The 23,541-nt window shown below is 45.2% G+C and overlaps 1 protein-coding gene across 1 annotated transcript in view; it reads right to left on the bottom strand.

Annotated features, from left to right (window-relative positions):
• The window catches only part of MATCAP1 (microtubule associated tyrosine carboxypeptidase 1), a 60,346-nt gene extending 37,783 nt beyond the window's left edge, over nucleotides 1-22,563 (bottom strand). Inside the window, exon 1 of the mRNA XM_077281661.1 lies at nucleotides 22,323-22,563. The gene's annotated coding sequence lies outside the window, so the exon portion shown is untranslated. The remainder of the gene's footprint in view (nucleotides 1-22,322) is intronic.
• Nucleotides 22,564-23,541: the final 978 nt, after the last annotated feature.

The raw sequence follows: 23,541 nt of genomic DNA on the forward strand, positions 1-23,541 counted from the left end.
TGACTGCTTAGCACACTCTTGGCATTCTCTTGATGAGCTTCAAGAGGTAGTCACCGGGAATGGTCTTCCAACAATCTTGAAGGAGTCCCCAGAGATGCTTAGATGTTGGCCCTTTTGCCTTCACGCTGCGGTCCAGCTCACCCCAAACCATCTCGATTGGGTTCAGGTCTGGTGACTGTGGAGGCCAGGTCATCTGGTATAGAACCCCATCACTCTCCTTCTAGGTCAAATAGCCATTACACAGCCTGGAAGTGTGTTTGGGGTCATTGTCCTGTTGAAAAATGACTGATGGTCAGAAAAGGTGAACGGATGGACTCTACATGCCTGGTTCCCACCGTGAAGCATGGAGGAGGAGGTGTGATGGTGTGGGGGTGCTTTGCTGGTGACACTGTTGGGGATTTATTCAAAATTGAAGGCATACTGAACCAGCATGGCTACCACAGTATCTTGCAGCGGCATGCTATTCCATCCGGTTTGCGTTTAGTTGGACCATAATTTATTTTTCAACAGGACAATGACCCCAAACACACCTCCAGGCTGTGTTAGGGCTATTTGACCAAGAAGGAGAGTGATGGGGTGCTACGCCAGATGACCTGGCCTCCACAGTCACCAGACCTGAACCCAATCGAGATGGTTTGGGGTGAGCTGGACCGCAGAGTGAAGGCAAAAGGGCCAACAAGTGCTAAGCATCTCTGGGAACTCCTTCAAGATTGTTGGAAGACAATTCCCGGTGACTACCTCTTGAAGCTCATCAAGAGAATGCCAAGAGTGAGCAAAGCAGTCATCAAAGCAAAAGGTGGCTACTTTGAAGAACCTAGAATATAAGACATAACAAAAAAGTGTGAAACAACTGAAATTAAGTATATAATTCCACATGTGTTAATTCATAGTTTTCATAACTTCAGTGTGAATGTACGATTTTCATAGTCATGAAAATACAGAAAAATCTTTAAATGAGAAGGTGTGTCCAAACTTTTGGTCTGTACTGTATATATCTCCATGCTATCTATGTACACACACACACATACATATATATATATATATATATATATATATATATATATATATATATAATACTAGCTGAAGAGCCCGGCGTTGCCTGGGCATAGTAAATATCTGTGGTTAGTTATAGCACCTCACTTCTCTTATTTTCCCATCACGCCTCTCATTTTCCCCCTCACACCTCTCATTTTCCCCCTCACTCCTCTCATTCCCCCCTCACTCCTCTCATTTCCCCTTAACACTTGTCATTTGACCTCACATCTGTCATTTTCCGATCACTCCACTACTTTCCCTCACTCCTCTCATTTTGCACTCACACCTTTTCATTTTCACCTCACACCTCTCATTTTCCCCTCAGTATATACATGTTTTTCATCTCCCTTATATATAGTATACACCTGTATGTCATCTCCTGTATATAGTATATACCTGTATGTCATCACCCCTGTAAATAGTATATACCTGCTGTATGTCATCTCCTCCTGTATATTGTATATACCTATGTGTCATCTCCTCCTGTATATCCCTGTATGTCATCTCTTCTGTATATACTATATACCTGTATGTCATCTCCTCTTATATATAGTATATACCTGTATGTCATCTCCTGTATATAGTATATACCTGTATGTCATCTCCCCTGTATATAGTATATACCTGCTGTATGTCATCTCCTCTATGTGTCATCTGCTCCTGTATATAGTATGTACCTGTATGTCATCTCCTCCTGTATATAGTATATACCTGTGTCATCTCCTCCTGTATATAGTATATACCTGTGTCATCTCCTCCTGTATATAGTATATACCTGTGTGTCATTTCCCCTGTATATAGTATATACCTGTGTGTCATTTCCCCTGTATATAGTATGTACCTGTGTGTCATCTCCTCCTGTATATAGTATGTGCCTGTATGTCATCTCCTCCTGTATATAGTATATACCTGTGGGTCATCTCCTCCTGTATATAGTATATACCTGTGTGTCATTTCCTCCTATATATAGTATATACCTGTGTGTCATCTCCCCTGTATATAGTATGTACCTGTATGTCATCTCTCCTGTATATCGTGGCGAGTTTAATGTGTGGTGCGTTTTGAGTATGTGCAAGTTTTGTGTGAGGCAACTTTTGCATGTGTTGTAACTTTTGTGCATGTGGCAATTTTTCCGCGTGTGCAAGTTTTGCGTGTGGTGAGTATTCCATGAGGTGAGTTTTGCACGTGTGGCGAGTTTTGCGTGAGCCTAGTTTTGCATGTGGCGAGTTTTGCGCGTGGCGAGTTTTGAGCGGCGACTTTTGTGTTTCGACTTTTATGTGACGAGGTTGGTGTTTGTGTGGTGAAATGTGTGCTGAGGGTGGTATATGTGTTCAAGCACGTGGTAGTGTGTGGCGCATTTTGTGTGTGTGTTCATATGCCCGTGTGTGGTGAGTATCCCATGTCGGGGCCCCACCTTAGCAACTGTACAGTATATACTCTTTGGCGCCATCGCTGTCATTCTTTAAGTCCCCCTTGTTCACATCTGGCAGCTGTTAATTTGCCTCCAAGACTTTTCCTTTCATTTTTTCTCCATTATGCAGATAGGGGCAAAATTGTTTGGTGAATTGGAAAGCGCGGGGTTAAAATTTCACCTCACAACATAGCTTTGACGCTCTCGGGGTCCAGACGTGTGACTGTGCAAAATTTTGTGGCTGTAGCTGCGACGGTGCAGATGCGAATCCCGGACATCTATCTATGTGCACACTCATATATATATCTCCATGTTATCTATGTACACACACACACACACACACACACACATATCTCCATGTTATCTATGTACACACACACACACACACACACACACACACACACATATATATACAGTTATATGAAATAGTTTGGGCACCCCTTAATGTTTTATAAAAATTGATTTTTTTGCAACAGCTATTTCAGTTTCATATATCTAATAACTGTTGGACACAGTAATGTTTCTGCCTTGAAATGAGGTTTATTGTACTAACAGAAAATGTGCAATCTGCATTCAAACGAAATTTGACAGTTGCATAAGTATGGGCACCTCACCAGAAAAGAGACATTAATATTTAGTAGATCCTCCTTTTGCAAAAATAACAGCCTCTAGTCGCTTCCTGTAGCTTTTAATGAGTTCCTGGATCCTGGATGAAGGTATTTTTGACCATTCCTCTTTACAAAACAATTCCAGTTCAGTTAAGTTTGATGGTCGCCGAGCATGGACAGCCCTCTTCAAATGATCCCACAGATGTTCAATGATACTCAGGTCTGGGGACTGGGATGGCCATTCCAGAACAGTGTAATTGTTCCTCTGCATGAATGCCTGAGTAGATTTGGAGCGGTGTTTTGGATCATTGTCTTGCTGAAAGATCCATCCCCTGCGTAACTTCAACTTTGTCACTGATTAATGAACATTATTGTCAAGAATCTGCTGATACTGAGAGGAATCCATGCGTCCCTCAACTTTAACAAGATTCCCGGTGCCGGCATTGGCCACACAGCCCGAAAGCATGATGGAACCTCCACCAAATTTTACTGTAGGTAGCAAGTGTTTTTCTTGGAATGCTGTGTTTTTTTGCCGCCATGCATAACGCCTTTTTGTATGACCAAACAACTCAATCTTGGTTTCATCAGTCCACAGGACCTTCTTCCAAAAAGAAATTGGCTTCTCCAAATATGCTTTTGCATACCTCAGCCGACTGTTTATGGCGTGCTTGCAGAAACGGCTTCTTTCACATCACTCTCCCATACAGCTTCTCCTTGTGCAAAGTGCGTTGTATAGTTTACCGATGCACAGTGACACCATCTGCAGCAAGTTGATGCTGCAGCTCTCTGGAGGTGGTCTGAGGATTGTCCTTGACTGATCTCACCATTCTTCTTCTCTGCCTTTCTGATGTTTTTCTTGGCCTGCCACTTCTGGCCTTAACAAGAACTGTACCTGTGTTCTTCCATTTCCTTACTATGTTCCTCACAGTGGAAATTGACAGGTTAAATCTCTGAGACAGCTTTTTGTATTTTTCCCCTGAACAACTATGTTGAATAATCTTTGTTTTCAGATCATTTGACAGTTGTTTTGAGGAGCCCATGATGCCACTCTTCAGAGGAGATTCAAACAGGAGAACAACTTGCAAGTGGCCACTTTAAGTAGCTTTTCTCATGATTGCATACACCTGGCTATGAAGTTCAAAGCTCAATGAGGTTACAAAACAAAAAAAGTGCTTTAGTAAGTCAGTAAAAAGTAGGTAAGAGTATTTAAAACAAGAAAATGATAAGGGTGCCCATACTTATGCACCTGTCAAATTTTGTTTGAATGCAGATTGCACATTTTCTGTTAGTACAATAAACCTCATTTCAAGGCAGAAACATTACTGTGTCCAACAGTTATTAGATATATGAAACTGAAATAGCTGTTGCAAAAAAAACAATTTTTATAAAACATTAAGCTTAAGATTAATAGGGGTTTCCAAACTTTTTCATATAACTGTATATCTCCATGTTATCTATGTACACACACACATATATATATATATACAGTGGGGCAAAAAAGTATTTAGTCAGTCAGCAATAGTGCAAGTTCCACCACTTAAAAAGATGAGAGGCGTCTGTAATTTACATCATAGGTAGACCTCAACTATGGGAGACAAACTGAGAAAAAAAAATCCAGAAAATCACATTGTCTGATTTTTTATGATTTTATTTGCATTTTATGGTGGAAAATAAGTATTTGGTCAGAAACAAACAATCAAGATTTCTGGCTCTCACAGACCTGTAACTTCTTTTTTAAGAGTCTCCTCTTTCCTCCACTCATTACCTGTAGTAATGGCACCTGTTTAAACTTGTTATCAGTATAAAAAGACACCTGTGCACACCCTCAAACAGTCTGACTCCAAACTCCACTATGGTGAAGACCAAAGAGCTGTCAAAGGACACCAGAAACAAAATTGTAGCCCTGCACCAGGCTGGGAAGACTGAATCTGCAATAGCCAACCAGCTTGGAGTGAAGAAATCAACAGTGGGAGCAATAATTAGAAAATGGAAGACATACAAGACCACTGATAATCTCCCTCTATCTGGGGCTCCACGCAAAATCCCACCCCGTGGGGTCAGAATGATCACAAGAACGGTGAGCAAAAATCCCAGAACCACACGGAGGGACCTAGTGAATGAACTGCAGAGAGCTGGGACCAATGTAACAAGGCCTACCATAAGTAACACACTACGCCACCATGGACTCAGATCCTGCAGTGCCAGACGTGTCCCACTGCTTAAGCCAGTACATGTCCGGGCCCGTCTGAAGTTTGCTAGAGAGCATTTGGATGATCCAGAGGAGTTTTGGGAGAATGTCCTATGGTCTGATGAAACCAAACTGGAACTGTTTGGTAGAAACACAACTTGTCGTGTTTGGAGGAAAAAGAATACTGAGTTGCATCCATCAAACACCATACCTACTGTAAAGCATGGTGGTGGAAACATCATGCTTTGGGGCTGTTTCTCTGCAAAGGGGCCAGGACGACTGATCCGGGTACATGAAAGAATGAATGGGGCCATGTATCGTGAGATTTTGAGTGCAAACCTCCTTCCATCAGCAAGGGCATTGAAGATGAAACGTGGCTGGGTCTTTCAACATGACAATGATCCACCGCCAGGGCAACGAAGGAGTGGCTTCGTAAGAAGCATTTCAAGGTCCTGGAGTGGCCTAGCCAGTCTCCAGATCTCAACCCTATAGAAAACCTTTGGAGGGAGTTGAAAGTCCGTGTTGTCAAGCGAAAAGCCAAAAACATCACTGCTCTAGAGGAGATCTGCATGGAGGAATGGGCCAACATACCAACAACAGTGTGTGGCAACCTTGTGAAGACTTACAGAAAACGTTTGACCTCTGTCATTGCCAACAAAGGATATATTACAAAGTATTGAGATGAAATTTTGTTTCTGACCAAATACTTATTTTCCACCATAAAATGCAAATAAAATGATAAAAAAATCAGACAATGTGATTTTCTGGATTTTTTTTTCTCAGTTTGTCTCCCATAATAATAATAATAATAATAATAATAATTTTATTTATATAGCGCCAACATATTCCGCAGCGCTTTACAACTTATAGAGGGGACTTGTACAGACAACAGACATTACAGCATAACAGAAATCACAGTTCAAAACAGATACCAGGAGGAATGAGGGCCCTGCTGCTCGCAAGCTTACAATCTATGAGGAAAAGGGGAGACACAAGAGGTGGATGGTAACAATTGCTTTAGTTATTTGGACCAGCCATAGTGTAAGGCTCGGGTGTTCATGTAAAGCTGTTGTGGTCTAAAGTTGAGGTCTACCTATGATGTAAATTACAGACGCCTCTCATCTTTTTAAGTGGTGGAACTTGCACTATTGCTGACTGACTAAATACTTTTTTGCCCCACTGTATATCTCCATGTTATCTATGAACACACACATATATATATCTCCATGTTATCTATGTACACACACATATATATATCTCCATGTTACCTATGTACACACACACACACACACATATATATACTAGCTGTACTACCCGGCTTCGCCCGGGTTAATGACTGCTGTTAGCAAAATAGAATGTGTTAACAAAAATTTATTCTGCACGCAAAAACCACAAAACAAATAGAAATGTAATTATTAAAAGGCAAAAACTAAGCTAATAGAAGCATTTCACAACATATATTAGCTTTGTTATACTGAGAATGTCTTTGTTGCCTATATTAACCAATCAGAGCTCAGATTAATTAACTGTAGCAAAATAGAAGCTGAGCTGTGATTGGTTGCTATTGGCAGCCTGATAAATCCCCAGCCAACAGTAAGCCCACCCCCTGGCAGTATATATTAGCTCACACATACACATAATAGACAGGTCATGTGACTGACAGCTGCCGGATTCCTATATGGTACATTTGTTGCTCTTGTACTGTAGTTTGTCAGCTTATTAAATCAGATTTTTATTTTTGAAGGATAATACCAGACTTGTGTGTGTTTTAGGGCGAGTTTCATGTGTCAAGTTGTGTGTGTTGAGTTGCGTGTGGCGACATGCATGTAGCGACTTTTGTGAGAGGAGTTTTGTGTGGCGACATGCGTGTAGCAACATTTTGTGTGTCGAGTTGCATGTGACAGGTTAGTGTAGCAAGTTGTGTGCAGCAAGATTTGTGCATGGCGAGTTTTGCGCGTGGCGAGTTTTATGTGTGGTGCGTCTTGAGTATGTGCAAGTTTTGTGTGAGGCAACTTTTGTGCATGTGTTGCAACTTTTGTACATGTGGCAATTTTTCTGCGTGTGCAAGTTTTGCGTGTGGCGAGTTTTCCATGAGGTGAGTTTTGCACGTGTGGCGAGTTTTGCATGTGGAGAGTTTTGCGCGTGGCCAGTTTTGAGCGGCGACTTTTGTGTTTCGACTTTTATGTGGCGAGGTTGGTGTATGTGTGGTGAAATGTGTGCTGAGGGTGGTATATGTGTTCAAGCACGGGGTAGTGTGTGGCGCATTTTGTGTGTGTGTTCATATCCCCGTGGTGGTGTGGTGATTATCCCATGTCGGGGCCCCACCTTAGCAACTGTACAGTATATACTCTTTGGCGCCATCGCTCTCATTCTTTAAGTCCCCCTTGTTCACATCTGGCAGCTGTTAATTTGCCTCCAACACTTTTCCTTTCATTTTTTCCCCATTATGTAGATAGGGGCAAAATTGTTTGGTGAATTGGAACGCGCGGGGTTAAAATTTCGCCTCACAACATAGCCTATGACGCTCTCGGGGTCCAGACGTGTGACTGTGCAAAATTTTGTGGCTGTAGCTGCGACGGTTCAGATGCCAATCCCGGACATACACACACACATACATACATACATACACACATTCAGCTTTATATATTAGATTTAGCTCCATGTTATCTATGTACACACACATATATTTATATATATATATATATATATATATATATATACACACCGTATTTTTCGGACTATAAGACGCACCGGACTATAAGGCGCACCCAGGTTTTAGAGGTGGAAAATAGGGAAACAAAATATTTGAAGCAAAAAAATGTGGTAAAATATTTAATAACATATATAACATACTATTATATGTGGTGTTATTACATATAATAGTATGTTATTATGTTGGAAGCTGCGGGACCAGTGTGGTGTCTGTACAGTACTATATGAAGATGCTGGAGGGTGAGTATAAGAATGGGGGCACAGGGCTGATATTGAAAGCACCACTCCAGCACTGCAAAATAGCACTGGAGTGCTGCTTTAAAATCCCATGGGAGAACTATAACTCCTAGCATGTCCTGCAGATCCTATGACATGCTGGGAGTTATAGTTCACCACAGGAGTGGAAGTGTGCTTTATTGTGTATTGTAAAGACTAACCTCTTAATTGTGGCAGCCAGTCAGCCTGTGGTGAGGTAAAAGCATCCCATGACTGCACACAGAGCCCTCCCTCTTGTTGCCTCTCCACAGCACAGGTTTTGAGGAAGCCTGCAGATTCTAGTGGAGAGCCTGAAGGACCTGTGATGATGTCAAGAAGAGGGAGGGCTCTGAGCTGCCATGTGATGCTCCAGCCCGCCCACTCCTGACATCACACAGGTCCTGTTTGTGCACAGCACTCGGCATCCAGGCATGGCAGGCAGGTATACAGCGATCTCCTCTCCGCTCTGGCCCCTGCTGCTGCTGCTGCCTCCTCCCCAGGACACACAAATCTCCCTAGCTGCTGCAGCAATCAGCGCTGAGGAAGCCATGTGTGTCCCTGCTTAAGTGCAGTATTCATTTGCTGCTCCTGGCTCACCGCTCAGCTGATCGGTGGGCGGGGAGCCGCTAATGAATAGTCACTGCACTTGATCATTGGGACCACATGGTTTTCCCAGCGATTCCGGGTAGCGGGGACATCCTGAAGTGGGATAACAGTGCGATCCCACTCACTGCTGCCCCCCTCCCCACATGTTACATCCGTACCATAAGACGCACCCACACTCTCCTCCCAAATTTGGAGGAAAAAAAGTGCGTCTTATGGTCGGAAAAAATACGGTATATATATATATACATACACACTCACCGGCCACTTTATTAGGTACACCATGCTAGTAACGGGTTGGACCCCCTTTTGCCTTCAGAACTGCCTCAATTCTTCGTGGCATAGATTCAACAAGGTGCTGGAAGCATTCCTCAGAGATTTTGGTCCATATTGACATGATGGCATCACACAGTTGCCGCAGATTTGTCGGCTGCACATCCCAAAGATGCTCCATACAAGGCAGGATGGATCCATGCTTTCATGTTGTTTACGCCAAATTCTGACCCTACCATCCGAATGTCGCAGCAGAAATCGAGACTCATCAGACCAAGCAACGTTTTTCCAATCTTCTACTGTCCAATTTCGATGAGCTTGTACAAATTGTAGCCTCAGTTTCCTGTTCTTAGCTGAAAGGAGTGGTACCCGGTGTGGTCTTCTGCTGCTGTAGCCCATCTGCCTCAAAGTTCGACGCACTGTGCGTTCAGAGATGCTCTTAGGCCTACCTTGGTTGTAACGGGTGGCGATTTGAGTCACTGTTGCCTTTCTATCAGCTCGAACCAGTCTGCCCATTCTCCTCTGACATCAACAAGGCATTTCCGCCCACAGAACTGCCGCTCACTGGATTTTTTTTCTTTTTCGGACCATTCTCTGTAAACCCTAGAGATGGTTGTGCGTGAAAATCCCAGTAGATCAGCAGTTTCTGAAATACTCAGACCAGCCCTTCTGGCACCAACAACCATGCCACGTTCAAAGGCACTCAAATCACCTTTCTTCCCCATACTGATGCTCGGTTTGAACTGCAGGAGATTGTCTTGACCATGTCTACATGCCTAAATGCACTGAGTTGCCGCCATGTGATTGGCTGATTAGAAATTAAGTGTTAACAAGAAGTTGGACAGGTGTACCTAATAAAGTGGCCAGTGAGTGTATATATATTGTGACAAAACACTCCGGGATCGCCTTTGCTGGGGTCAAAGGTCACGTGGTTTGTGCATTAAACTCTGAGGCGACAGCAGGCTTCCAAGTAGACTGACCTCAGGTCAGGTTTATTAAAGTGAAAGCAAATACAGAAAACAAAACATAAAAATAAATCCTTGCCTGTCGGGCGCTAACTATACAAATACGTTCCTGTCTAACAACTGGGGGGCTTCTCCCACCCAGCTAACATTACACAGGTCACGAGCACAGCTCTCACTCACGTTTGCCTCACACAGACAGGCATTCTGTGTGCCCCAGGCTGACGCCTGAAACCTCCAGCTGGTCAGCCTTTATTCCTGCACTTATTAACCCCTCGGTATCCTGAAGATACTGAGTGGCTTAATTCACATAGGACAAATACCTGGGCGAGATATACCTGCCCCCGACTACCAGACCGACATGACTCTTACATATCCTCCCCCCCTGCTCAGACCACTCAGGTCGAGCAAGAATACTCTCGAAACAGTGTACTCGGGACAGGGCATCAGCGTTCCCCATCTGCACCCCGGGGCGGTGCTCCACCGTGAACGAGTAAGCCTGCAGAGCAAGGAACCACCGGGTTACCCGACTATTACGGTCCTTGTGGAGATGCATCCACTTGAGAGGGGCATGGTCCGTGACCAGCCTAAACTTCCTACCTGCCAGGTAATATTTGAGGGAGTCGAGAGCCCATTTGATGGCTAGGCACTCTTTTTCAATCACGGCATACCTCTGCTCATGTACATTCAGTTTCCGACTGAGGTAGAGGACCGGGTGTTCGACTCCGTCCCTTACCTGGGAAAGTACAGCTCCGATACCAGTATCAGAAGCATCCGTTTGCACCACAAACTCGCTGCTGAAATCAGGAGTCACTAGTACGGGCTGAGAGCACAAAGCCCGTTTCAGACTGTGGAAGGCCTCTTCAGCCGCTGAGGTCCATTTTACCATGACGGAATCCCTCCCTTTGGTAAGATCCGTCAAGGGGGTAGCCATGGCCGCAAAGTTGGGTATGAACCGGCAATAATAGCCGGCAATGCCCAGGAAAGCTTGAACTTGTTTCTTGTTCACTGGTTGCGGCCAGCCCTGAATTGCCTGTATTTTGTCCATCTGGGGTTTAACCACTCCTCTGCCAATCACGTAGCCCAAGTATCGGGCTTCTTCAAGGCCGATGTGACATTTCTTAGGATTCGCCGTTAAGCCTGCGTCTCTCAGGTCATCAATCACCGCCTGTACCTTCCGGAGGTGAGCTTCCCAGTCCACGCTGTAAATTATGATGTCGTCTAGGTAGGCAGAAGCGTACTGCCTGTGGGGCCTCAAGACTCGATCCATCAATCTCTGGAACGTTGCTGGGGCTCCGTGAAGTCCAAACGGCATGTAGATATACTGGAACAGCCCTTCCGGTGTAGCAAATGCCGTCTTCTCTCTGGCCGCCTCGGCCAGAGGGATCTGCCAGTACCCCTTTGTTAGATCCAGGGTCGTAATATATCGGGCTTTACCCAGCCGATCGATCAACTCATCGACCCGGGGCATAGGGTAGGCATCAAATTTAGAAACCGCATTCAGTTTCCGAAAGTCATTACAAAACCGTATGGAGCCATCCGGCTTAGGTATCAACACGATTGGACTGGACCAGGCGCTGTGCGACTCTTCAATGACTCCTAAGTCCAACATGGCCTTCACCTCCCGGGAGACGGCTTCACGGCGTGCTTCCGGAATCCGGTATGGCTTCACATGAACTGTGACACCAGGCTCTGTGACAATCTCATGTTTCACTAGCCTAGTCTGGCCAGGTTTTTCCGAGAAAAACTGTTGGTTCTGTAACAAAAACTGCTTAACCTCAGATTTTTGTCGTTCAGAGAGAGTCTCGGCAATCTGCACCTCCGGTATGGTAGGTGAGCAAACCGGACGGGGCAGATCCGCTGTTAGGGCAGCGCGGTCTTTCCAGGGTTTTATCAGATTCACATGATAAATCTGCTCTGGTTTTCTCTTACCAGGCTGGTGCACTTTAAAGTTCACTTCTCCAACTCGTTCCATGACCTCAAAGGGGCCCTGCCATTTTGCCAGAAATTTACTATCCACCGTAGGGATTAGGATCAACACCCTATCCCCGGGTGCAAACGTACGGACCTTGGCGCCTCTATCATAACTTTGCCTCTGGGCTCCCTGGGCCTGTAACATATGTTCCCTAACAAGGGGCATGACAGCAGCAATCCGGTCCTGCATTTGCGTTACATGGTCTATCACCGTTTTAAAGGGAGTGACTTGACCTTCCCAGGTTTCTTTTGCGACGTCCAACAGTCCACGGGGACGACGGGCATATAATAGCTCGAAAGGCGAGAATCCAGTGGAAGACTGGGGAACTTCCCTAATGGCAAACAGCAAATAGGGTAACAAGTAATCCCAGTTCTTCCCATCTTTGTCTATCGCCTTCCGAAGCATGTTTTAAAATTTTATTGAACCGCTCAACCAGGCCATCTGTTTGAGGGTGATAGACAGACGTACGCAACTGGTCTATTTGTAAGAGCCTGCAGAGCTCCTTCATCACCCTTGACATAAAGGGAGTCCCCTGGTCGGTGAGTATCTGTTTTGGAATTCCCACCCGACTAAACACTTGTACCAACTCTTTGGCGATCGTTTTGGTAGCAGTGTTACGCAAAGGGTGGCTTCGGGGTAACGAGTGGCATAGTCCATGATGACGAGGATATGTTGATGCCCACGTGCGGACCGGGGAAGGGGCCCAACCAAATCCATCCCAATTCTCTCAAACGGGACCCCAATAATAGGGAGGGGTACCAAAGGGCTACAGAACCGAGGTTTAGGTGCTGAGATTTGGCACTCTGGACAGGACTCACAATAGTTACGCACATCATTGTGTATTCCGGGCCACACAAACCAATGCAATATCCTTTCTGTGGTTTTTTGTACCCCCAGATGTCCCCCCATTATATGTCCGTGGGCCAGGTCCAGTACCTTCCGCCGATAAGGTTTGGGTACCACTAACTGTTGCACAGTGTCTTCCCCTTTTTTTTCTACCTGGTAGAGTAAATCATTCTCAAGAACCATGTACGCTAGCCTAGTGTCAGGTTCTACGGGTACGCTATCTATCACTTTTACATTTTTCCTAGCCTGAGTCAGGGTAGGATCTTTCATTTGTTCGCTGTGGAAGTCATCCAACTGAACTCCCAAATCGGGTAGGCAGGGTGCTGGATGGCTGTCTGCCTCCGCCTCTCGCTGAGTTTCCTCAGTTTCCTCAGTTTCCCCCGCCATAACTGAGAAGGGGAACTGAAGGTTAGATTCAATAACCTCCCCAGCAACATCTTCCTGTGGGGTCTCGTCTAGGAACTCGGGACCTCCAGATGGCATGGGGGAAGATTCACGGTTACAGCTACCGTGAAGGAGCAACTGATTCTCCCACAACTGCCAGAAATGAGGAAAATCCCTGCCCAGAATTATATCATGTAACAATGCGGGAACGAGTCCCACTTTGTGTTGCACAGACCCATAGGGAGTGGAGATACATATGACCGCTGTAGGATATGAGCAGGTGTCACCATGCACACACGTTACAGAAAATTTATCAGACGGACCAGATGGAAGTGCCACCAGACTGGCTTTCACCAGTCACCACACTTCCAGAGTCTAGCAATGCCACAACATTTTTCCCATCTACAGACAATTCACGCAGGTGTTTCGCTGTATCATTTTGACCCGCATTCACACTTACTAGCCGTGTAACCAAAGACATGCGTTTCTTAGAGTCCGTAACGTCGCACTGCATGGGTTCAGTGGTAACAGGACAGTTCGCAGAAACATGGCCCTTCTCATGGCAACGGAAACACCTAACAGGCCCCCTATTGAAACCAGAGTCCGACACCCTTGATCTCGGGGTGCGAGCAGTCCCGTGTTCCTCCCCCACAGTTTTTGGCAATTTTCCTTCCCCCGCAGTCCCTGGAACAGTCTTACCGGTTCCACGAGGAGGAGGTACAGTTCGGGTAGTAGCGGTATCATCAGGAAGTCCTTCCGCCACGGAATAACGCTCCACCAAGTCCACCAATTGATCCGCTGTCGCGGGATTTCCTTGGCTCACCCACTTTTTCAGCGCCGGTGGTAGTACTCTCAGGTACTTGTCCAGAACGATCCGCTGGATTATCTCCGGAGTTGTCAGTACCTCGGGTTGCAGCCATTTCTTTATCAAGTAGATCAGGTCGAACATCTGCGATCGCGGCGGTTTATCTGGCTGATAGGTCCACTGATGTACCCTCTGTGCACGGACAGCCGTCGTCACACCCAGCCGGGCCAGGACCTCAGCTTTCAGCCTCTCAAAGTCCTGAGCGACTTCCGGGTCCAAGTCATAGTAAGCTTTTTGGGCCTCACCGGAGAGAAACGGAGCAATTAGATCGGCCCATCGTTCCTTCGGCCACTTCTCTCTCAACGCTGTCCGCTCAAACGTTGTCAGGTACGCCTCGACGTCATCTTCTGCGGTCAGCTTTTGCCAGTACCGACTCACATGGATTCTCCTGGACTCTGCTTCAGGGTTAGCCTCAGGCATGCTCACCAACCGCTGCGCCACCTGTTGGAGAAGCTGGCGGTCTGCAGTCGTCACGTCCACCAACTCCTTCAGCTGTGCGGTCATCAAGCGGTTAGCTTCCTGCTGTACGGCAGCGGACTGTACTAGGGCTTTCACCACGTCTTCCATACTGTCGCCTGTGCCACGGAGTGCCCGCGTTCTCCACCACAATGTGACAAAACACTCCGGGATCGCCTTTGCTGGGGTCAAAGGTCACGTGGTTTGTGCATTAAACTCTGAGGCGACAGCAGGTTTCCAAGTAGACTGACCTCAGGTCAGGTTTATTAAAGTGAAAGCAAATACAGAAAACAAAACATAAAAATAAATCCTTGCCTGTCGGGCGCTAACTATACAAATACGTTCCTATCTAACAACTGGGGGGCTTCTCCCACCCAGCTAACATTACACAGGTAACGAGCACAGCTCTCACTCACGTTTGCCTCACACAGACAGGCATTCTGTGTGCCCCAGGCTGACGCCTGAAACCTCCAGCTGGTCAGCCTTTATTCCTGCACTTATTAACCCCTCGGTATCCTGAAGATACTGAGCGGCTTAATTCACATAGGACAAATACCTGGGCGAGATATACCTGCCCCCGACTACCAGACCGACATGACTCTTACTATATATATATATATATATATATATATATATATATATATATATATATATATATATATATATATATATATTGCCTAAAAAGAGAGAAAATGTAGCACCGCTGAAGTGCACTTACCCCTCGTGCGTGGCGAGCATCCAGATCACTGAGACTTGCTCCGTCCCGAGTAGTCGGCTCATGGAGGGTGCAGCATACAGAGAAAAAACAACTATGCAAATACCCGAAAAGGGAGAAAAAAGAAGTAGCGCACTCCTCTTGTCCAAACAAGTCTTGATATTTATTGGAACATCTCACAAAGACAGGCGGGTAGGAGAAAACAGGCTGGAAGGTGAAGGACTACAGCTGTTTCGCGCAGCGAGCGCTTCTACAGGTCCCGGGACCTGTAGAAGCGCTCGCTGCGCGAAACAGCTGTAGTCCTTCACCTTCCAGCCTGTTTTCTCCTACCCGCCTGTCTTTGTGAGATGTTCCAATAAATATCAAGACTTGTTTGGACAAGAGGAGTGCGCTACTTCTTTTTTCTCCCTTTTCGGGTATATATATATATATACCGTATATATATATATATATATATATATATATATATATATATATTTATCTCCATGCTGTCTACAGTCATGGCCAAAAGTATTCACACCCCTGCAATTCTGTCAGATAATACTCAGTTTCTTCCTGAAAATGATTGCAAACACAAATTCTTTGGTATTATTGTCTTCATTTAATTTGTCTTAAATGATAAAAACACAAAAAGAATTGTTCTAAAGCCAAATTGGATATAATTCCACACCAAACATAAAAAAGGGGGTGGACAAAAGTATTGGCACTGTTCGAAAAATCATGTGATGCTTTTCTAATTTGTGTAACTAAATCACACTTGCAGCCAGTTAACATGGATTAAAGTTGACTCAACCTGTGTCCTGTGTCCTTGTGTGTACCACATTGAGCATGGAGAAAAGAAAAGACCAAAGAACTGTCTGAGGACTTGAGAAACCAAATTGTGAGGAAGCATGAGCAATCTCAAGGCTACAAGTCCATCTCCAAAGTCCTGTGTCCACCGTGCGCAGTGTCATCAAGAAGTTTAAAGCCCATGGCACTGTGGCTAACCTCCCTAGATGTGGACGGAAAAGAAAAATTGACAAGAGATTTCAATGCAAGATTGTGCGGATGTTGGATAAAGAACCTCGACTAACATCCAAACAAGTTCAAGCTGCCCTACAGTCCGAGGGTACAACAGTGTCAACCCTTACTATCCGTCGGCATCTGAATGAAAAGGGACTGTATGGTAGGAGACCCAGGAAGACCCCACTTCTTACCCCGAGACATAAAAAAAGCCAGGCTGGAGTTTGCCAAAACTTACCTGAAAAAGCCTAAAACGTTTTGGAAGAATGTTCTCTGGTCAGATGAGACAAAAGTAGAGCATTTGGGCAAAGGCATCAACATAGAGTTTTACAGGAGAAAAAAAGAGGCATTCAAAGAAAAGAACACGGTCCCTACAGTCAAACATGGCAGACGTTCCCTGATGTTTTGGGGTTGCTTTGCTGCCTCTGGCACTGGACTTCTTGACCGTGTGCATGGCATTATGAAGTCTGAAGACTACCTACAAATTTTGCAGTATAATGTAGGGCCCAGTGTGAGAAAGCTGGGTCTCCCTCAGAGGTCATGGGTCTTCCAGCAGGACAATGACCCAAAACACACTTCAAAAAGCACTAGAAAATGGTTTGAGAGAAAGCACTAGAGACTTCTAAGGTGGCCAGCAATGAATCCAGACCTGAATCCCATAGAACACCTGTGGAGAGATCTAAAAATGGCAGTTTGGAGAAGGCACCCTTCAAATATCAGGGACCTGGAGCAGTTTGCCAAAGAAGAATGGTCTAAAATTCCAGCAGAGCATTGTAAGAAACTCATTGATGGTTACCGGAAGCGGTTGCTTGCAGTTATTTTGGCTAAAGGTTGTGCAACCAAGTATTAGGCTGAGGGTGCCAATACTTTTGTCTGGCCCATTTTTGGAGTTTTGTGTGAAATGATCAATGTTTTGCTTTTTGCTTCATTCTCTTTTGTGGTTTTTCATTTAAGACAGATTAAATGAAGATAATAATACCAAAGAATTTGTGTTTGCAATCATTTTCAGGAAGAAACTGAGCATTATCTGACAGAATTGCAGGGGTGTGAATACTATTGGCCATGACTGTATGTACACACACACACATATATATATTTATCTCCATGTTATCTATGTACATACACATAAATATATCTCCATGTTATCTATGTACACACATATATATATATACCGTATTTTTTGGCATATAAGACGCACTTTTTCCCCAAAAAAAATTGTCAGGAAAATGGGGGGTGCGTCTTATATTCGGAACGCAGGCTTACCGGCATTGTGGCGGCGACAGAGGTGCGGGCATGATGTGGCACGGTGAGCTGTATGGCGTGAGCAGGTCCCATCCATATTTGAGGTGAATCCGCGGCCCGGTATTGATGGAGAGCAGCAGCGCTGGTGAGTTACGGTATTTTCCGGTGGCGGCGGCCATCTTGCTGAGGCCGCGCGTGCGCAGATTCACTACTCTGCGTCCCAGGGCTTCAGGAAAATGGCCGAGGGAGGCCGCGCGTGCGCAGATGGAGATCGCGGCGGCCGTTTTCCTGAAGCCCTGGGACGCAGAGTAGTGAATCTGCGCACGCGCGGCCTCAGCAAGATGGCCGCCGCCACCGGAAAATACCGTAACTCACCAGCGCTGCTGCTCTCCATCAATACCGGGCCGCGGATTCACTTCAAATATGGATGGGACCTGCTCACGCCATACAGCTCACCGTGCCACATCATGCCCGCACCTCTGTCGCCGCCACAATGCCGGTAAGCCCGCCGCCACCAGGAAAACCACCCAGCTCTGCTGCTCTCCTTCACTACTGCTGTGGCGTCACCTCAAATGTGGAAGGGACCCTGGCCGCTGCCACCTGAGGAAGTGACCGCACGTCTGCCACCGCCACAGCAACCTCCCCATGGACACCAGGCCATGGCGTCGCCCACCTAAGCAGGATGAGACCCTGCTCAGGTGCACGCCGTTCCGCCCACCGCACCTCAGCATCACCTCACCTCTGCCACCACCATGCCTCCTGTGACCCTGCTCTGCCACTGCCTGCCCTCAGGTAAGAGATCTTAAATTCGGACAATAAGACGGACCCCCATCTTATAAAAAATCTTTTTTTCTGCATTTTTCACCCCAAATTTGGGGTGCGTCTTATAGTACGGTGCGTCTTATATGCCAAAAAAATACGGATATATATATATACATATATATATATATATATATATATATATATATATATATATATATATATATATATATATATATATATATATATACATACACATATATATACACACATATATATATATGTATTATATATATGTATATATATATATATATATATATATATATATATATATATATATATATATATATATATATACACACATACATATATATATATATATACATACAGTGCCTACAAGTAGTATTCAACCCCCTGCAGATTTAGCAGGTTTACACATTTGGAATTAACTTGGCATTGTGACATTTGGACTGTAGATCAGCCTGGAAGTGTGAAATGCACAGCAGCAAAAAAGAATGTTATTTCTTTGTTTATTTTTTTTAAAATTGTGAAAAGTCTTTTCAGAGGGTCATTTATTATTCAACCCCTCAACCCACCAGAATTCTGTTTGGTTCCCCTAAAGTATTAAGAAGTATTTCAGGCACAAAGAACAATGAGCTTCACATGTTTGGATTAATTGTCTCTTTTTCCAGCCTTTTCTGACTATTTAAGACCCTCCCCAAACTTGTGAACAGCACTCATATATGGTCAACATGGGAAAGACAAAGGAGCATTCCAAGGCCATCAGAGACAAGATCGTGGAGGGTCACAAGCTGGCAAGGGGTACAAAACCCTTTCCAAGGAGTTGGGCCTACCTGTCTCCACTGTTGGGAGCATCATCCGGAAGTGGAAGGCTTATGGAACTACTGTTAGCCTTCTATGGCCTGGACAGCCTTTGAAAGTTTCCTCCCGTGCCGAGGCCAGGCTTGTCCGAAGAGTCAAGGCTAACCCAAGGACAACACGGAAGGAGCTCCGGGAAGATCTCATGGCAGTGGGGACATTGGTTTCAGTCAATACCATAAGTAACATACTTCACCGCAATGGTCTCCGTTCCAGACGAGCCCGTAAGGTACCTTTACTTTCAAAGCGTCATGTCAAGGCTCGTCTACAGTTTGCTCATGATCACTTGGAGGACTCTGAGACTGACTGGTTCAAGGTTCTCTGGTCTGATGAGACCAAGATCGAGATCTTTGGTGCCAACCACACACGTGACGTTTGGAGACTGGATGGCACTGCATACGACCCCAAGAATACCATCCCTACAGTCAAGCATGGTGGTGGCAGCATCATGCTGTGGGGCTGTTTCTCAGCCAAGGGGCCTGGCCATCTGGTCCGCATCCATGGGAAGATGGATAGCACGGAATACCTGGAGATTTTGGCCAAGAACCTCCGCTCCTCCATCAAGGATCTTAAGATGGGTCGTCATTTCATCTTCCAACAAGACAACGACCCAAAGCACACAGCCAAGAAAACCAAGGCCTGGTTCAAGAGGCAAAAAATCAAGGTGTTACAGTGGCCTAGTCAGTCTCCTGACCTTAACCCAATTGAAAACTTGTGGAAGGAGCTCAAGATTAAAGTCCACATGAGACACCCAAAGAACCTAGATAACTTGGAGAAGATCTGCATGGAGGAGTGGGCCAAGATAACTCCAGAGACCTGTGCCGGCCTGATCAGGTCTTATAAAAGACGATTATTAGTTGTAATTGCAAACAAAGGTGATTCCACAAAATATTAAACATAGGGGTTGAAGAATAATTGACCCACACTTTTATGTTTAAAATTTATAAAAATTTAACTGAGCAACAAAACTTTTTGGTTTGTAAGATTTATGCATCTGTTAATAAATCCTGCTCTTGTTTGAAGTTTGAAGGCTCTAACTTATTTGCATCTTATTAAACCTGCTAAATCTGCAGGGGGTTGAATACTACTTGTAGGCATTATATATATCTCCATGTTATACATGTACACACATATATATATCTCCATGTTATCTATGTACACACATGTATATATATCTCCATTTTATCTATGTACACACACATATATATATATATATATATATATATTTATATATATATATATATATATATATCACAGACATTTGTGCTGATGACCTGGCCTCCCACTTTATAGAGAAAATAGACAATATCCGTCAGGAAATCCGCTCCCAGACACCAAGTGCAATGACTCCCATTCCTCCCTGCATCTCCCCTGGCTCACTCTCCACATTCGATCCCATTACAGAAGAAGAAGTCTCCAAGCTCCTCTCCTCTTCTCGTCCGACTACATGCACCACCGACCCCATTCCCTCACACCTCCTCCAGACTCTCTCTCCAGTCCTCACAACTCACCTAACTACAATCTTTAATCTCTCCCTCTCCTCTGGCATTTTCCCCTCCTCCTTCAAACACTCTATCATTACTCCATTACTAAAAAAAACCACCCTTGACCCATCATGCGCAAACAACTACAGACCGGTCTCCAATCTCCCATTCATCTCAAAACTCCTGGAGCGCCTAGTCTACTCCCGCCTTACCCGTTACTTCTCCACTCATTCCCTCCTAGACCCTTCACAGTCCGGGTTCCGCCCCCTACATTCAACAGAAACTGCACTCATCAAGGTGACCAATGACCTTCTGACAGCAAAATGTAACGGTGACCACTCTCTGCTCATTCTCCTCGATCTTTCTGCAGCTTGACACGGTTGACCACCCTCTCCTACTCTCTAGGCTCCAGTCACTAAGCATTAAGGACACTGCTCTCTCCTGGTTCTCCTCCTATCTTTCTGAACGCTCCTTCAGTGTTCTGTTCTCCAGCTCCACTTCATCTCCTCGAAATGAAGAAGTTGACACGTCACTCCTCTGTCATATATGTTGGTGCCTGAGACAAGGGTCACCACTCCCTTACTACATAGAATAAGAAAAACAGTCTTGGCACTCAAAAATAGCACTCTTTTTCAAAATGAGATTGGTTTATTGAAGGAATATGTTCCAGAAATATCATAACGTTTCGGTCTTTTTAATGACCTTCATCAGACAAAGACTTGTAAGGCATATGTGCTCATGTAAGTAGACCCATAAGTACTCTATAAGAAAGAGGGGCCATCCATGTAAACGTCCAGTCAAAGAATGGTGATGGGATCCGGCGATGCCGCGTGTAGAATACAGGGGATAGTAGATGGCATCCATGTGACACTGCTGAGATGTTATGGAGGCCCAGGATGCTTCAATAGCGGCCTTAAGCTCATCCAGAGTGTTGGGTCTTGCGTCTCTCAACTTTCTCTTCACAATATCCCACAGATTCTCTATGGGGTTCAGGTCAGGAGAGTTGGCAGGCCAATTGAGCACAGTAATACCATGGTCAGTAAACCATTTACCAGTGGTTTTGGCACTGTGAGCAGGTGCCAGGTCGTGCTGAAAAATGAAATCTTCATCTCCATAAAGCATTTCAGCCGATGGAAGCATGAAGTGCTCCAAAATCTCCTGATAGCTAGCTGCATTGACCCTGCCCTTGATGAAACACAGTGGACCAACACCAGCAGCTGACATGGCACCCCACACCATCACTGACTGTGGGTACTTGACACTGGACTTCAGGCATTTTGGCATTTCCTTCTCCCCAGTCTTCCTCCAGACTCTGGCACCTTGATTTCCGAATGACATGCAAAATTTGCTTTCATCAGAAAAAAGTACTTGGGACCACTTAGCAACAGTCCAGTGCTGCTTCTCTGTAGCCCAGGTCAGGCGCTTCTGCCGCTGTTTATGGTTCAAAAGTGGCTTTACCTGGGGAATGCGGCACCTGTAGCCCATTTCCTGCACACGCCTGTGCACGGTGGCTCTGGATGTTTCCACACCAGACTCAGTCCACTGCTTCCTCAGGTTCCCCAAGGTCTGGAATCGGTCCTTCTCCACAATCTTCCTCACTCCGTTCAGTTGCCGTGGGAGACCACACAGTTCATAGAACTTCACAAGCAATAACAGTCTGTATAGTACCTGACGGGAGTTCCTGCTCCACCTGCTGACTCCTTGTCAGTCCATTCCTCCGGGTAAGCTGCCTCACAGGGATCACCAACTTGCCTGGCCGGCATATCTTAGTCAGTCCAGACCCACCGGAGGACTGTAGCTTCCCCACACAGTAGCTGTGCGCTGCTCAGGGATCCGGTCCTACTCCCAGGACCTCCCAACACCAGCATGTGCTTTCAGGAAGCCTCCTCCCAGGTCTTCCAACACAGGAACATACACAGGAACATGTGACCCACACCCTGGTCACATTATATCCCTTTTAACCACTCCCCCGGGTGGGAGTGTGGGTGTGTGTGGCTAGTTTGTCCCGCCCATCTCACACAACTAGCCCTGCCTAGCCTCCCATTATAAATATGCCAAATACTAAAACTGTAGGACTACAGGTCCCAGACCACCACATCACTTCAGGCTAGCAGCGCAGAGTCCCCTCCTCTGCGACACACATATCGTCCATTCATCACAATGCCGGACTTTGTTTCACCACCATTATAACCGCAAATATGCCTCCATGCATATCCCAGAGAGCACACACAGCGCCCCCTAGCTGCCACAGGGGTCACTGCATCACAACTATATATACATATATATATATATATATCCCCATGTAATCTATGTACACACATATATATATCTCCATGTTATCTATGTACACACATATATATATCTCCATGTTATCTATGTACACACACACATATATATATATATATATATATATCTCCATGTTATCTATGTACACACATACAGTCATGGCCAAAAGTTATTGACACCCCTGCAATTCTGTCAGATAATACTCAGTTTCTTCCTGAAAATGATTGCAAACACAAATTCTTTGGTATTATTATCTTCATTTAATTTGTCTTAAATGAAAAACCACAAAAGAGAATGAAGCAAAAAGCAAAACATTGATCATTTCACACAAAACTCCAAAAATGGGCCAGACAAAAGTATTGGCACCCTCAGCCTAATACTTGGTTGCACAACCTTTAGCCAAAATAACTGCGACCAACCGCTTCCGGTAACCACCAATGAGTTTCTTACAATGCTCTGCTGGAATTTTAGACCATTCTTCTTTTGCAAACTGCTCCAGGTCCCTGGTATTTGAAGGATGCCTTCTCCAACATGCCATTTTTAGATCTCTCCACAGGTGTTCTATGGGATTCAGGTCTGAACTCATTGCTGGCCACCTTAG

Source organism: Ranitomeya variabilis, chromosome 2 (genome assembly GCF_051348905.1).
Source record: "Ranitomeya variabilis isolate aRanVar5 chromosome 2, aRanVar5.hap1, whole genome shotgun sequence".
Lineage (NCBI taxonomy): Eukaryota > Metazoa > Chordata > Amphibia > Anura > Dendrobatidae > Ranitomeya > Ranitomeya variabilis.